Source organism: Xenopus tropicalis, chromosome 9 (genome assembly GCF_000004195.4).
Source record: "Xenopus tropicalis strain Nigerian chromosome 9, UCB_Xtro_10.0, whole genome shotgun sequence".
NCBI lineage: Eukaryota > Metazoa > Chordata > Amphibia > Anura > Pipidae > Xenopus > Xenopus tropicalis.
The window spans coordinates 60,860,350-60,875,068 of NC_030685.2; the positions used below are offsets into that span (position 1 = coordinate 60,860,350).

Below are 14,719 nucleotides of genomic sequence, written 5' to 3' on the forward strand. Positions count from 1 at the left end.
GGGAAATGTCTGGCACTTCTCATTGCTGTACATGTTAAGTAACCTAGGGAGTTTCATATAGGTAATACCTTCTCCCCTTTAGTCTATGTTTTAAGACTTAAGGCAGGAAAAAGGAAACAATTGCACACCAATAAATGTTCATAAGGAAGAAAAAAAGATGTGCTGCCTTTGGGACACAGAAAAAGGATTTACGGTGAGTATAAATCATATCTTCCCCTCAAGTCCCTACAGGCAGTAACGACTAATGAGAGTTGAAAAGCAGTAACATGAGGAGTATAAAATAAAACAAAAAACTATTTACATGTTAGAACTAAGTATGGACTAAGTGAAAGCTACTTCCTGAGGTCCTTCCACATCTAGGAGGTAAGGTTTCAGAAGGATTTTTAAAAATAATTTTAATACCAAGGCTGCTCGACAGTTTTGGTCCACCTAGACCACTGCCCATTCAGCCCAGGAGGTAGAGTGAGCTCTTAACTCTTTAGGCACAGTCTATTTGATTTGGGTTTGTTTGATCCAGCAAGCTAATGTGGTTTTTTTAAGTTGTTTATCCTTTTTCTGTTGCCCTGTTTAGGGCTCTGGCACACGGGGAGACTAATCTCCCCAAATTGCCATCCCACCGGCCACAATGTAAATCGCCGGTGGGATGGCACACGCGCAGCGTGATTTCGGCAAATCGCCAAAAATGCCTTGCGAGGCAACTTCGGCGATTTGCCGAAATCGCCTGCGCAGCTAGTGCCATCCCACCGGCGATTTACATTGTAGCCGTGGGATGGCAATTCGGGGAGATTAGTCGCCCGGGACACGGGAGATTTGTCACAGGCGACTAATCTCCCCATGTGCCAGAGCCCTTAGGTGTACAAGCATGCAGCACTTGACATGTAGAAGGGGTATTTCTTCGTTATTGTTTACAGGGTAACCCTTTTGAAATAAAAAAAATAACAAAAGTGGTATAAAGGTAATACCTTTATTGGCTAACTAAGATAACCATAGCAAGCTTTCAGAACATTTTAGTTCCTTTTTCAAGCTGATTACCAACTAAAATGTTCTGAAAGCTTGTTATGGTTATCTTAGTTAGCCAATAAAGGTATCACCTTTATACCACTTTTGTTATTTTTTATTTCAAAAGGGTTACCCTGTAAACATTTTTGACTGGCTAACACGGTACATCACCTTTTCCTGCATTTGTTATTGTTTAGCTTCAGAAATAAACTGTGGCAAAAGTTCCATATGATCCTCATGGTTTAGACCAGTGATCCTCAACTAGTGGCTCATGAGCAACATGTTGCTCACCAACACCTTGGATGGTGCTTCTCAGTGCCCCCAAGCCAGGTAGTTATTTTTGAATTCCTGGCTTGGTGGCAAGTTTTGGTTGAATAAAAACAAGATTTACTACCAAATAAAGCCCCCTGTAAGCTGATAGTGTGCATAGAGGCTGCCTAATAGCCAATTTTAGCCCTTATTTGGCACCTCCATGAACTTTTATGATGCTTGTGTCGCTCAAAATCTTTTTACATTTGACTGTGGCTCACAAGTAAAAAAGGTTACGGATCACTGGTTTAGATAATCACATCCCACCTCCTGGATCAAGCTGCCCCCTCTAGTAAGTGAACATTGATTATGTATATACCTCAACATTCCTAGCGGACGTCTTTGAGGGAGCAAAATAATGCAAAGCTACTAGATCTGGGAAACTGGGTGGAGCACTGCAGTCTTAAGTGCTCCAAGGTTGCATATAAATGCAAACCCCCAACCAATAATTCCCACAATGGCAGAGCAGGGGAGAGAGACTTACCCTCCCCAGGGAGCAAAATCCAGGTGAGTATAGCTCCAGCAGCCAAGCCACCTATGGCAGCAAAACAAAAATGCAAGAGAAGGATACAACATGAGGTGGAAAAAAAAACAGTAGTAAGATTTTCAGTTTTACAATATATTGCTAAAGACGCAGATCCAGAACAGAATAAATACAACAATCTGTTAATGAATGGAACACATGAAAAAAAAAAATCCATAGAAGTATAACAATATCATAAATATAAATACTGAAAAATTACAGTTAAAATCTCAGTTAATATAATGGAAGGCACATCCAGAAACCCCAAAGGAATGCAAGTCAATTGCTCAATTTATAAGATCACAAAGGATTTCTAATGCAAAACAGAAGTTCTGTAAAAAGCAAATGGCACAGATAATGTTTCTAGATTGTATAAGCGTACCTCAACAGAGCTTTAAATCTATAACCGCATAAAATGATTAGCTTGAAATTAGCATAAAATCTTGACGTTGCTTAGAACAGGGTTACACATATGCTCGACATAACTGTAAACTAAACTGCTAAAAGCTACACATAAGCCACTCCAGAACGCTTCTGGTTCTGTTCAATTTTAGGCTTTGGGACGCCGAGTTGGGTACTTATTAGCACTGCTGACAAGCGACAACTTTTAGAATCTCTTCTCATTTCCATTGATAATGGTCTGAACCTATGTTGAAAATTGTTTGTCAGTATTTCTGAGGGACCGGCAATACTGGTGCTCGCTAGTGGATATACTAAATTCTAAAGCCTCAGAACGAAGAGGTACATGAAATTGAAGAATGCCAAAAGAATGTATAGATGTAATTCATTAAACGTTTAATGGAACACATTGTATAGATTCCCCTAGAAGTTGCCACAGCTTTTCTTGGGGTCACACAGGTACCTGGTTATAGAGGAAGCAAACATTACAACTGCACCTGCAGTGTACAACGTATTATGTTAGGGTAAACTTCCAAGGTAAGGCAGCAAGTATGAAGCAGAAGTGCTAGCTAGGACTAGCAAGGTTTTGGGAAAATATTTATTTAAGTAAAAAAGCAACCTTCAAAGGTACATTCCTAATATTTTTAGGAGGTGTACAAAACAATGTTAATAACTTGACACTAAGTTCCTTTTATATCAGGTGTATCAGCATTCAGACAAGATAACCTTGATTTGATCACTTTTTATTGAGCTAGTTTTGAACTGTAAGGGAAGATAAGGTGTGGCTCTTCTTACTTCCTCATCTACCAATGTACCTTGAACCTGTTGACAAGGTTCCTCGGCAGATTCAATTTTCAGTTTGGACATATCAACCACAATCAAATCTCAGGACGGACTGCCAAATCTGAATCCACTATTGTGGCATACATGCCTACTACTGAGCAGTACGACCGAATCAGGCAAAATGCCTGCCAGAATATGTGCATTTACACACATCTGCCCAAATACCCTTTAAAGGTGGCTTCACGCAGATTTAAGCTGCCAATTCTGATCTTTTAGACTGATTTGTCAATCAGCAGGTCTGACTTTCCCATTGGATTGGAGAACGCATCGGCTCACTTATGTGGACCCTTGCTATTATTATCAGCTATTATTCCTGTTAGCCCTTGGGTCGATATCGCCCACATAGGTTGGCATATGGGGGGAAAAGACCTGTTTGTTTAGAGACCTCACCAAAGAGCGGATCTTATAGCATATGGCCACCTTAAGTCATGCTTCAATTTTACAAGTCTATAGAGGCAATGTGCTTCAAGATACTGTTTACTAGTTATCTAGAGGGGAATGAAAGAAATACTTAGAATACTGGTTTAAATGCTGTCAAGAGCTTTTTCAGAAACATCATTTTCCAAGGATTCTGGTTGTATTTGTAGAATATATATACATTAAATGGAAGGTTAAGTGCAACATATATGCATTTTTAAATTTAAAAAATATAGGAGGATTCAAACTTGGTAGTTTATCAGATATTAAAATCGGAACTGATGAAATTCTTTTAAAAAGTCCATTAAAATGCAGCAAACCCTGTATCACAAATAATACTTTATCTGACAAATGTTTTACTATAAAAGGATTTTTTTAGCTGCATCCAACACATTCATGATGTGAGTTGCCTGACAGATCTCCCTTGCTCTTTAATAAAATAATAAAACATTTGAGAAACTTAATTACTAAGAATTTACTACAGTTTGGGCTCATGTTTATACCAATAACAATCTCCTTTAAACATTTCTCCTTGTACATAAAGCAAAAAGCAAAACTGCTAACATTTTTGACACAGAGACATGACAAAAAATGGAGAGTATTCTTTTACCATGCAAACATGGAGTATGTGTTGATGTTTAACTACATTTATACAAACACTATAGGAGCAGGAGAGAATGAGTGACTACTCCCCAGCAGTAGAGAGTTATATATAGGTAAGCATGAGATTTGATTTTGTAGTTTAAAAACAAAATTCAAATACTGAAAATGGCAATTTTGTCTGGGCTAATAAATCGTATGGAAATTATTATATAATTATATTAACTTATCACTAGGGTAGGTTAGTTTACACTAATGGTCGCCACAGCAGGAAAAAAAACGTTAATTTGTACAGCACCTTGGACAGCAGAACCTACAAGAGCATTCAATGTCTACAAATCTATGCTGAAGACCACACATGGAATAGAAATCTTAAATATATGGATGAAAACAGGGATTTTTAAAAAAGAAAAAAAAAAAAGTGAATCCTAACTAGTAGTAGCCATCTATACTGTGCATATCAATGGTGAAGTCTAATAAATGTCCATGTTTGCGTGCATTTTATCTTGCAGAATAAGGATCTGTGGTATAATTGTACTATTTAATAGAAAAATATATTCTCCAAAAACTTGGGGAAAAAAGGGTCCAGCACAGTTGAGTCTGACCAAATGTGTATATTATAAATAACAATGCTGTTACACTCTAGGGGTTCTTAAATGTACACACATTTATTACATAATACCATGTAAAACAGACATTTTCTTTTTACTTACACTCTATTTGTTACATGATTTCTTTATAAAAAAAGAAAGCATACAAAAAGATGCTCTAGGGCACCTAGAACTATATATATATATATATATATATATATATATATATATATATATATATATTATATATATATTATATATATATATAATCATTGTGATGCTCTAGGGCACCTAGAACTATATATATATATATATATATATATATATATATATATTATATATATATTATATATATATATATATATATATATAATCATTGTGGCAAATAGGCAACCTTCCACTGTCACACAAATACTGAGCTATCTCACTCTCCAATTTAGGGCAATAGCACACAGAAAGATTTGTTGAGGTAGAAATACACTACCGAAGGCAACAAATCTCCCAAAAATGCTATCCCTTTTGCTAGCATTGAAATCCCAGTAAGGAAACATTACAGAGATTCAGCTTAATTGCAGGAAAATAACTTATCTGTCCGTGATTTAGCCAAATTACTACAGCGGTCAAATATTTTCTCTGTGTACCATCTGCCTATCAAAATTCTAACCCTATTTACGAAAAGATAAAGGAAAGAGAATCTTTTCATTTTGGAGTGTCTTTATGCCAAAGCCTTTACATACTGGGCATCAAGTCACTCAGAATACCTCTGCATCTTTAAGATGTGTTATCTTTGTACCTAATGACATGTGGGAGATAAGATACTGAAAAGTTCTCAGGCTAATTTTAAGCAAGGGCTTCAGTGTGGTAGTCTGAAGTGGAAAGACCATTTACCTATTTATAATGCCTCAGAAAGTGTTCTTTTAACAGTAATTATACTGTTAGGAGCTTTTACTACACATAAAATGCTGCCAGTGTTTTGTGTTTGCACCAGGCACGTGTCAGCCATGAAAGTACATACTGTATGCACAAGATACATTTTTGAGTCCCTATATACCACATAGTTGAGCAAGTCTTTTTTATGGGCATCAAGCTGCTCAGAACAACCCTAACATGCATACTTGTTTTATTTTGACTTTGTTCCTCAGATCATGTGAAACAAGATGCTGTAAAGTACACGATTTCAGAAATTTTATGAAAACATTGTAGCAAAATTTGCAATTTATAAAGGCCCAATCTGAATGAATCAAAATGTATATTTTCCAAAAATATATAATTTTCTTGGACCTTCTTGGTCTTGCGACCAAATGCATGCTTATCTCTAGCTTAGGGCGAAGACACCACAACTTTAGGGCTCTGGCACACGGGGGAGATTAGTCGCCCGCGATAAAACTCCCTGTTCGCGGGCGACTAATCTCCCCGAGTTGCCTACCCCTGCCATCCCACCGGTGAACATGTAAGTCGCCGGCGGGATGGCAGACGCGGCAACTCGCCCGCGAACAGGGAGTTAATCGCGGGCGACTAATCTCCCCCGTGTGCCAGAGCCCTAAGGAATCCCTAGTCGCAGTGACTAAAACAGAGTTGTGGCGGCAAACCTTCCATGTAAAATATACAATATGGCTACCCATTCCCGTGATTCTGTATTGTATTAATGTGGAATTTTAAATATATATATATATATATATATATATATATATATATATATATATATATATATATATATACACACACACACACACACACACATAACATATAATGTCAGGAATCTTCATAAAACTATACATTTCGTACAAAACATAGGTCAGCTGTATTTTCACATCATATAATAAAATATGTCATATTTCCATATAGTAAAAAAATAAGCAATTTTTTTTTTAGGTATTTACAATAATATCTTGTTACAGAAAAGAGCTGTTATGATTTTGAAAGCTTAGATATAGTAAGCTTATATTATTAAATAAATTATAGTTTTCCTATTTAAACTAAAAATTCTTTTAAGGAAATGCTCAGAAAAAGTATTTAAAAATATCTGAAATGTACAATTTAGATAGCATTCAAATAGTTAACCTAATTTAGACTTGTTGATTGCTGTGATCTACCACAAGAAAACCATAGCAATCAATACTTAAACTACTGGATTAGTTTTCTTTGAACCTTAGGGTAGTGCTCTCCAACTCGTAGGCCACAGGCTCAGTTTATCAGCCTGGTAGGACTTTGCTTAGTGCAACTATTGGTTGAAATAGGAGACGGCACTGGTGCAATTTATCATCCGTCTTCGTAAACCAGCCTACTAACACTGTAGGAATAAAATGGGCCATACACATATCAATAAGATCGTAAAAAACTGGTTTCATCCAATTTTGGGACCATTTGCGGGTTCCGAATTATTGCCCGTGATCGGTCATTCAGTTGATCGACCAGTTTAGAAAATTATGGTGAGCTAACGAAAAAATCTGTGCATTTATTGTGTATTGGAAGATATCCCTGGGGGCTTACAATGGAAGTCACTTTTGTATGATTTGTGTCAGCCTATTTCATGTTCAGAACATCCTCCAATTTTGTGTTTTAAGGGCTTTAACCCACACTTTCAGTCTGAATGTTAGTTTCAGATTGTTGCAGTTAAACGTATGACCAATAGCCAAACGTTCGATGGAAGAAGACTAAAATCTGAACGTCTATGGCCACCTTTAGCATTAACCTACCAAAGTGCAGGATCAACAATATAATTATATATAATTCATACCTTTAAGTCAATGTTTTTATTGGTCTGCATCCCTGTTTTTTAACCTTTGGTCCCCAGATGTTGCTGGACTACAACAGTCAGAATCCTCGAACATATTGCCAAGGTATCATGATGGAAGGTCACAGAATATTTATGACAGACTACAGGGTCTTTAACCTGTGACCAACCTACTACAAACACAAACATTCAACATCACAGTATCAAGCAAAGGGTACAACTACATACAGATGTCATTTTTTTTAAAAAGTTCTAAAACGGTGACGTAAAAGAGCCATGTGTGGCTAGCTCACATATATTGAGAAGTTGTTATTTCTATTTCCACCCTCTATATCAAATAAACTATATCTAAGGTGATGCTGGCATTAAAGGAGAAAGAAAGGTAAAAAACTAAGTAAGCTTTATCAGAAAGGTCTATGTAAATAGAGGAAGCTTCCTCATAGTCTAACTAACTGAGCATGTACACTGGTCTGGGTGTCTGTGCAGGAACGAGGCATTATGGGAACTTTCTTTACAGAGCTCAGCATTTTTTCTTCCTGTTTGGCTTCTGATCATCTGAACAGGAGAAATATGGGGAGACTTAAGGGCACTATTGAGAGAACTGAAGGTATGCCTGCAGCTTGAGATTAACTCTTTATTAGCCTTTCCTTTAAAAGTTTTTGTGGAATACATCAGGGTCATTATCTAAGGTAACTGTAGACTGGACATACTCCAAATGTTATTTGTGCAGTAAGACAGTTATGCCAAACACATACACACATATGAATCTGCCATACTGTTGAACATTTACTTGAAGCTAACAGGGCTGCAATTCAATGCAATTTCAATTTACCCATTGGGTTAACTGGCATATCCTTTCAAATCCAATAGCAACACCTTGTTAGGATTGTTAGTCAAAATGACTACGCTTGCATTAAAGGGGTTGTTCACCGTCAATGTCCAAATCATTTTAACCACTAGCAATACTCTGTGTTAAAAAAAATCAATTTTCCATAAAGAAAAGTTAAAAGGCTACCGTAAAATCTACTTTTTATACCTGTTAAATCAGTCCTTCTCCTGTCTCTCTGATCAGTTTTCTGAAGGGATGGGAGTGGCCTATTTTGAACCCGACACGGAGAATTTCCTATATGCTTATACAAACCGGATTCCAAAAAAGTTGGGACACTAAACAAATTGTGAATAAAAACTGAACGCAATGATGTGGAGGTGCCAACTTCTAATATTTTATTCAGAATAGAACATAAATCATAAAACAAAAGTTTAAACTGAGAAAATGTACCATTTTAAGGGAAAAATATGTTGATTCAGAATTTCATGGTGTCAACAAATCCCAAAAAAGTTGGTACAAGTAGCAATAAGAGGCTGGAAAAAGTTAATTTGAGCATAACGAAGATCTGGAAGACCAAATAACACTAATTAGGTCAATTGGCAACATGATTGGGTATAAAAGAGCTTCTCAGAGTGGCAGTGTCTCTCAGAAGCCAAGATGGGTAGAGGATCACCAATTCCCACAATGTTGCGCAGAAAGATAGTGGGGCAATATCAGAAAGGTGTTACCCAGCGAAAAATTGCAAAGATTTTGCATCTATCATCATCAACTGTGCATAACATCATCCGAAGATTCAGAGAATCTGGAACAATCTCTGTGCGTAAGGGTCAAGGCCGTAAAACCATACTGGATGCCCGTGATCTCCGGGCCCTTAAACGACACTGCACCACAAACAGGAATGCTACTGTAAAGGAAATCACAGAATGGGCTCAGGAATACTTCCAGAAACCATTGTCAGTGAACACAATCCACCGTGCCATCCGCCGTTGCCAGCTGAAACTCTACAGTGCAAAGAAGAAGCCATTTCTAAGCTAAGATCCACAAGCTCAGGCATTTTCACTGGGCCAGGGATCATTTAAAATGGAGTGTGGCAAAATGTAAGACTGTTCTGTGGTCAGACGAGTCACGATTCGAAGTTCTTTTTGGAAATCTGTGACGCCATGTCATCCGGACCAAAGAGGACAAGGACAACCCAAGTTGTTATCAACGCTCAGTTCAGAAGCCTGCATCTCTGATGGTATGGGGTTGCATGAGTGCGTGTGGCATGGGCAGCTTGCATGTCTGGAAAGGCAGCATCAATGCAGAAAAATATATTCAGGTTCTAGAACAACATATGCTCCCATTCAGACGTCATCTCTTTCAGGGAAGACCCAGCATTTTTCAACAAGATTATGCCAGACCACATTCTGCATCAATCACAACATCATGGCTGCGTAGGAGAAGGATCCAGGTACTGAAATGGCCAGTCTGCAGTCCAGATCTTTCACCTATAGAGAACATTTGGAGCATCATAAAGAGGAAGGTGCGACAAAGAAGGCCCAAGATGATTGAACAGTTAGAGGCCTGTATTAGACAAGAATGGGAGAGCATTCCTATTCCTAAACTTGAGAAACTGGTCTCCTCGGTCCCCAGACGTCTGTTGAGTGTTGTAAGAAGGGGAGATGCCACACAGTGGTGAAAATGGCCCTGTCCCAACTTTTTGGGGATTTGTAGACACCATGAAATTCTGAATCAACATATTTTTCCCTTAAAATGGTACATTTTCTCAGTTTAAACTTTTGTTCCGTGATTTATGTTCTATTCTGAATAAAATATTAGAAGTTGGCACCTCCACATCATTGCATTCAGTTTTTATTCACAATTTGTTTAGTGTTTTTGGAATCCGGGTTGTATCATCATGGCCAGGCTTTGCCCTTAAGGTCCCCATACACGGGCCGATAGTAGCTGCCAATATCGGCAGCTTATCGGCCCATATAGGGGCAGAAACAAGGGGCCTGTCCGACCGATATCTGGCCTAAAATTGGTCAGCCAGGTTAGAAAATTCAGTCGGATCGGGGACTGCATCGGTCGTTGATACGGTCCCCGAACCGGCTTCCCCATTGCCGCCCACATAATCCGATCATTTGGCCCACCCGTAGGTGGGGATATCGGGTGAAGATCCGCTCGCTTAGCGACATCACCAAGCATGCGGATCTGCGCGTGTATGGGGACCTTTACTCTTTTCCTTCATTGGCTGTTTGTGTACTCTAACTAGTTGCATAAATTGAAAGGTCATTGGTGAATATCTCCCCTGCAATCGCATAGGCAAACAGACTCAGCATATCACAAATCTAACATGCCGTAATGTTAGATTTGCAGACTGCCCCACACACACATACACACACAGGGTCTGTGCAGAAGTGAAGAATCAGCAGAGGGATGATTCTGAGGTGAATTTCTTCAGATTTGTGAATGTTGTACAAAGTTGAACAACCCCTTTAAAGCAGAAATATGAAAAAGGCTCATGGCACACTAGGAGATAAATCGACTGCAATAAATCTTCTCTACATGGGCTAATATACTCTGCAAATGCTTTTCCACTGTCTAACATTCAAATCGCTGCTGGGGAAACATGGCGGCACTCAGCTGTCCGAAGCAGCTCTAAGTTTCCTCGCAAGGAAATTTGGGGCAACTTCGCGCCACACATTTCACCATCTGTAATTTCAGTGTTAGCTGGAGGGAAGGAAACAAGGGATGTTTTGTTGCTCAGAGGGTTGCAAAGATTTATTTCAGGAAATAAATTGTCCCATGTGCCATCACTCTATCCCCTATATGTAATAAAAGGCACTAAGTTTGCCCAGGAGCAGTAACCCATAGCAACTGGTGTAAAATGTGGCCAGTATATTCCACCTTTTGATTGGTTGCTATAGGTTACTACTCCTGGGCAAATGTTATGCCTTTTTTACATAACCCTGTAAGATTTATCTAGATATAAAATAAACAGCTCTTCTTTAATCATATTTACTGCTGTCCTTACATACTGAAGAGGAGCCTGAGCTCAACACAGGTTAAAGATGAGAAATATAAGGGGGGGGGGGGGGGGTTGCCAACTTGTTAGTCACTGCCCTGTGATTATAATAGCTTTCCTGTTGCTGCCCTGTGCTGTGAGCATGCACAGCAGAGAAAAAGTTCTTTCGCATATTAAGTGATTCAGAAAAAGTTTTATTAGACCATTAATAACAGAGATTTTTAATTTTTTTATATATTTAAGGCAAACGTGCCAAGAAGGCTTTCTCACCTAGTAACTAATAACCATAATTCTATGCCATGTATATGATCAAATGATTTTAAATCAACACAACATACTGGAAGAAAATTAATAATAGGTGCTAAGTATTAAAGGGTTTATTTATTCAGAGGAACCAATCAGACCTGTCTTCTGTTTAAGAACACCAAACTCCTCTGTGACTGCTAATATCTTTATAAATTACAGTAGGCTAACACACACACATATATACACATATATACACATAGACCTGAAAATGCTATGTATAATATTGTGTGGTTATATTAATATATAACTTGGTTTGACTAATCTGGCTGGTTGCCCTCGGCAATGCTCTTCCTAGCCTTTGTATAGATACATAAGCAAGCAAAATGTTGAGGTGTAAGATAAAATCTATACTTGGCAGAGATTAACAATGTATTACAAAGGGCAAGAGTTCACCTAAGGCATCAATGTTCAAAATTGCTCATAGCTAGCTGTACATCTAGGCCGAATATATGGGTAAAACCCATTTACCACTCATCATTAGGTAACCCTGTTTTTCAATTTACTTTCCTTTTCAAAATTACTTGCATTCTGCTATATACAAAACGTACCTTTTTTTTTTAAAAGAAAAAACAAACAATAAAACTAAAATCCAATAAATGAAATACAGCCATATGCCATACATTAATGCACAAGCAATAACTCTAAATTATACTTTAAAAAGTAAATTAAAGAAAGACACAAAGCATCAAAAGCATAAGCCCAATATGCTACTCATTGACTTACACCCAGAGTTATCAAAAACGATTTATAAACAATATTACATGCACATGTTTACAGATATTCACCAGGGTTCATAAACTGTGGCTCTTCAGCTGTTGTTGAAAACACATTTCCGAGCATCCAGGGTGATAAGGGATTTTGGGTATTGTAGTTCAATAATAGCTTAAAAGCAACAGGCAAACATACTATTTGTATACATTGTTTACATTCCTGTGAGAATATGAGCAAGAATGTCACTGCCCAGAGGCAATACTCTTACAGATTGCAGTATAAACATAAATAATTTGCACTGGGAGGCAAAACACACTAATATAACTTACACTGTCTTAGACACTTAGTTCAGACCTACCACTATATGCACCTATTACCAACACATATAATATTAATTTTAACCACACAGTCCTTTGGTTTTGCACTTATTTAGCTGTGGAGGGTTTAGTTTAAAGTGTTCCATGCATGGCAACATTTTAATTGGTCTTGAATTTTTATTTTTTATATTTTCTAAATTACTTGCCTTCCTCCACTCCATCTTCCCATATTTCAAAAAGGGGGACACTGTCCCTAGCAGCTAACAAAATGTCTGCTCTGCGAGGAAACGACTTTACTGGTACCTTTAAAAGGCCCTCTCCTATTCATATTAAGACCCTCTCCTATTTATATTACAGTCTCTTATTCAAACAACTACCTGGTTGCTATGGTAAATTGGACCCTAGCAACCAGGTAGTTGTTGAAATTCCAAACTAGAAAGCTGCTGAACAAAAAGTTAAATAACTCAAGAACTACAAAAAAATAAAAAGAGCCTAACTAAAGTTCCTCCCCAGCATAGTGGCATTAATGGTGTGGTGTATCCCTTAAAGCAGCTGCTTCATAAGTGGGCTCCTGAGAAGACACTACTTCATGATTGCTGCAGTGAGCACTTTAGCAATGACACCTGCTTATCACAGGGAAAACACTAAGTGCCAGTCCCTTTTGCAGGTCAGATAATAGGCTGCATATGTAACGGTTCACATTTGGCTTTACAGAGCCTCCTTTTACCTTTAAAACGGGGCCAAATTAATTTCAGGCTGCAGCTTTATAAGGTTTCCAAATGCCTGGATGTTCTTCTACAATATGCCATCTAAGGGTTGAGGGACTGGTATATAGGCTTTAGCCAGAAGATGCCATGTTCCATATGCTGCACTCAATAGGCCTGCCCTAAGTAAGCTATTCCAGGAAGGTATTATTCTGTATCTGTAATAAGCAGGAATATGCCACCTGCAGCCTTAAGCTATATTGCCAAATGCTGGGAGATGCACTTCCAACAGCAAGGCTGCAAGTTGCACATCCCTGATGTATATAGAGAAACAAGGTAGGGCAGCACAAGGGCCCCCACTGACTAACAGGGGAGCAGAGCCAATGCCCACTTTGCCCTGCCCTAGGATGACTGGCCCCCTTCCTATGTAATGACAGCAGCATGTGGTATTACTCTGTGTACATTATAAACTAACTTTCTCTGCTTTACTGATAAGGAGGGTTCACTTTGACAGTTTCAGGAAGAATGGTAAATGTTCTTAAATCCCACTTCAGAAAACCCTACCCTCATGCAGGCAACTAAAACAGGGACACCTAGTGGTAAGTACAGGTAAACAGACTGGTTGCACACACACACGCACCTGGTAGCTACAGCCCGCTAGCCACACTCACATATCACAATTACCTGCTGCTCCTCACCAGGCAACTTGCGTATTCCGTTCCCCCGATGATTACAGGGTTGCTCCCTATTTCCTTGTGCTAGCTCTTTTTCGTTCTCCGGTTTCTCTCAATCCCCACTGAGTACCCCAAGACTACAAGCGGCCGCCATCCCGCGCACCTCCTCACTCTGCGCCGAGACGCGCACTGTTTGCTAATTGGTCCAAGGCCACGCCAATCCAAGGTAAAGCCCCTTCACGTAGAATGAAAGCCATTCAGTCGTTGCGCAGTTTGGGTGAGGGAGTACAGCGTTGATTGGACAGAACATACGTCAATCAGACACAGACAGCGGGCTTGGCATAGTTATAATTCCTTTGTGGGTACCGCCTCCTCTGCTTTACCCAGCAAATTAATCATGTGTGAAGGGATAACTATCTGCTGAAACATTATTATTGGTTATTTAAACTGCCAGTTAGTAGAGGATCCGCCGTGTGCGGCCCTTGGGGAGGTCTCCATCTTTGAAGAGAAGGTTTACGTCACGTGCTACATAGCGATTATAGTTCAGCCAATAAAACGGCGAGTTATTTATAGACTCTGTCTCTCTTTTAATGTCTGTACCTTTTAACCATCGCCGTAGGCAGGTTTAAAGGCACCGGTGCTGAGGTACAGCTGCAGGGGTTGGACATGCTTGGGCTTGCATCCCTTGCTTTTAATATATATTGAGAATAATAAGATGGAAAAGAGCAGACTATATCCTCAAATGTTTAATAGTTTG

The 14,719-nt window shown here is 38.8% G+C and overlaps 1 protein-coding gene across 3 annotated transcripts in view; it reads right to left on the bottom strand.

Moving 5' to 3' along the window:
• hdac4 (histone deacetylase 4) overlaps positions 1 to 14,436 on the bottom strand; it is a 108,779-nt gene extending 94,343 nt beyond the window's left edge. For 2 of the 3 annotated variants that reach the window (XM_004917884.4, XM_004917882.4), the window contains exon 1: positions 13,973 to 14,436. The gene's annotated coding sequence lies outside the window, so the exon portion shown is untranslated. The remainder of the gene's footprint in view (positions 1 to 13,972) is intronic. The other variant, XM_004917883.4, reaches the window with a different exon arrangement.
• Between the last annotated feature and the right edge of the window lie 283 nt (positions 14,437 to 14,719).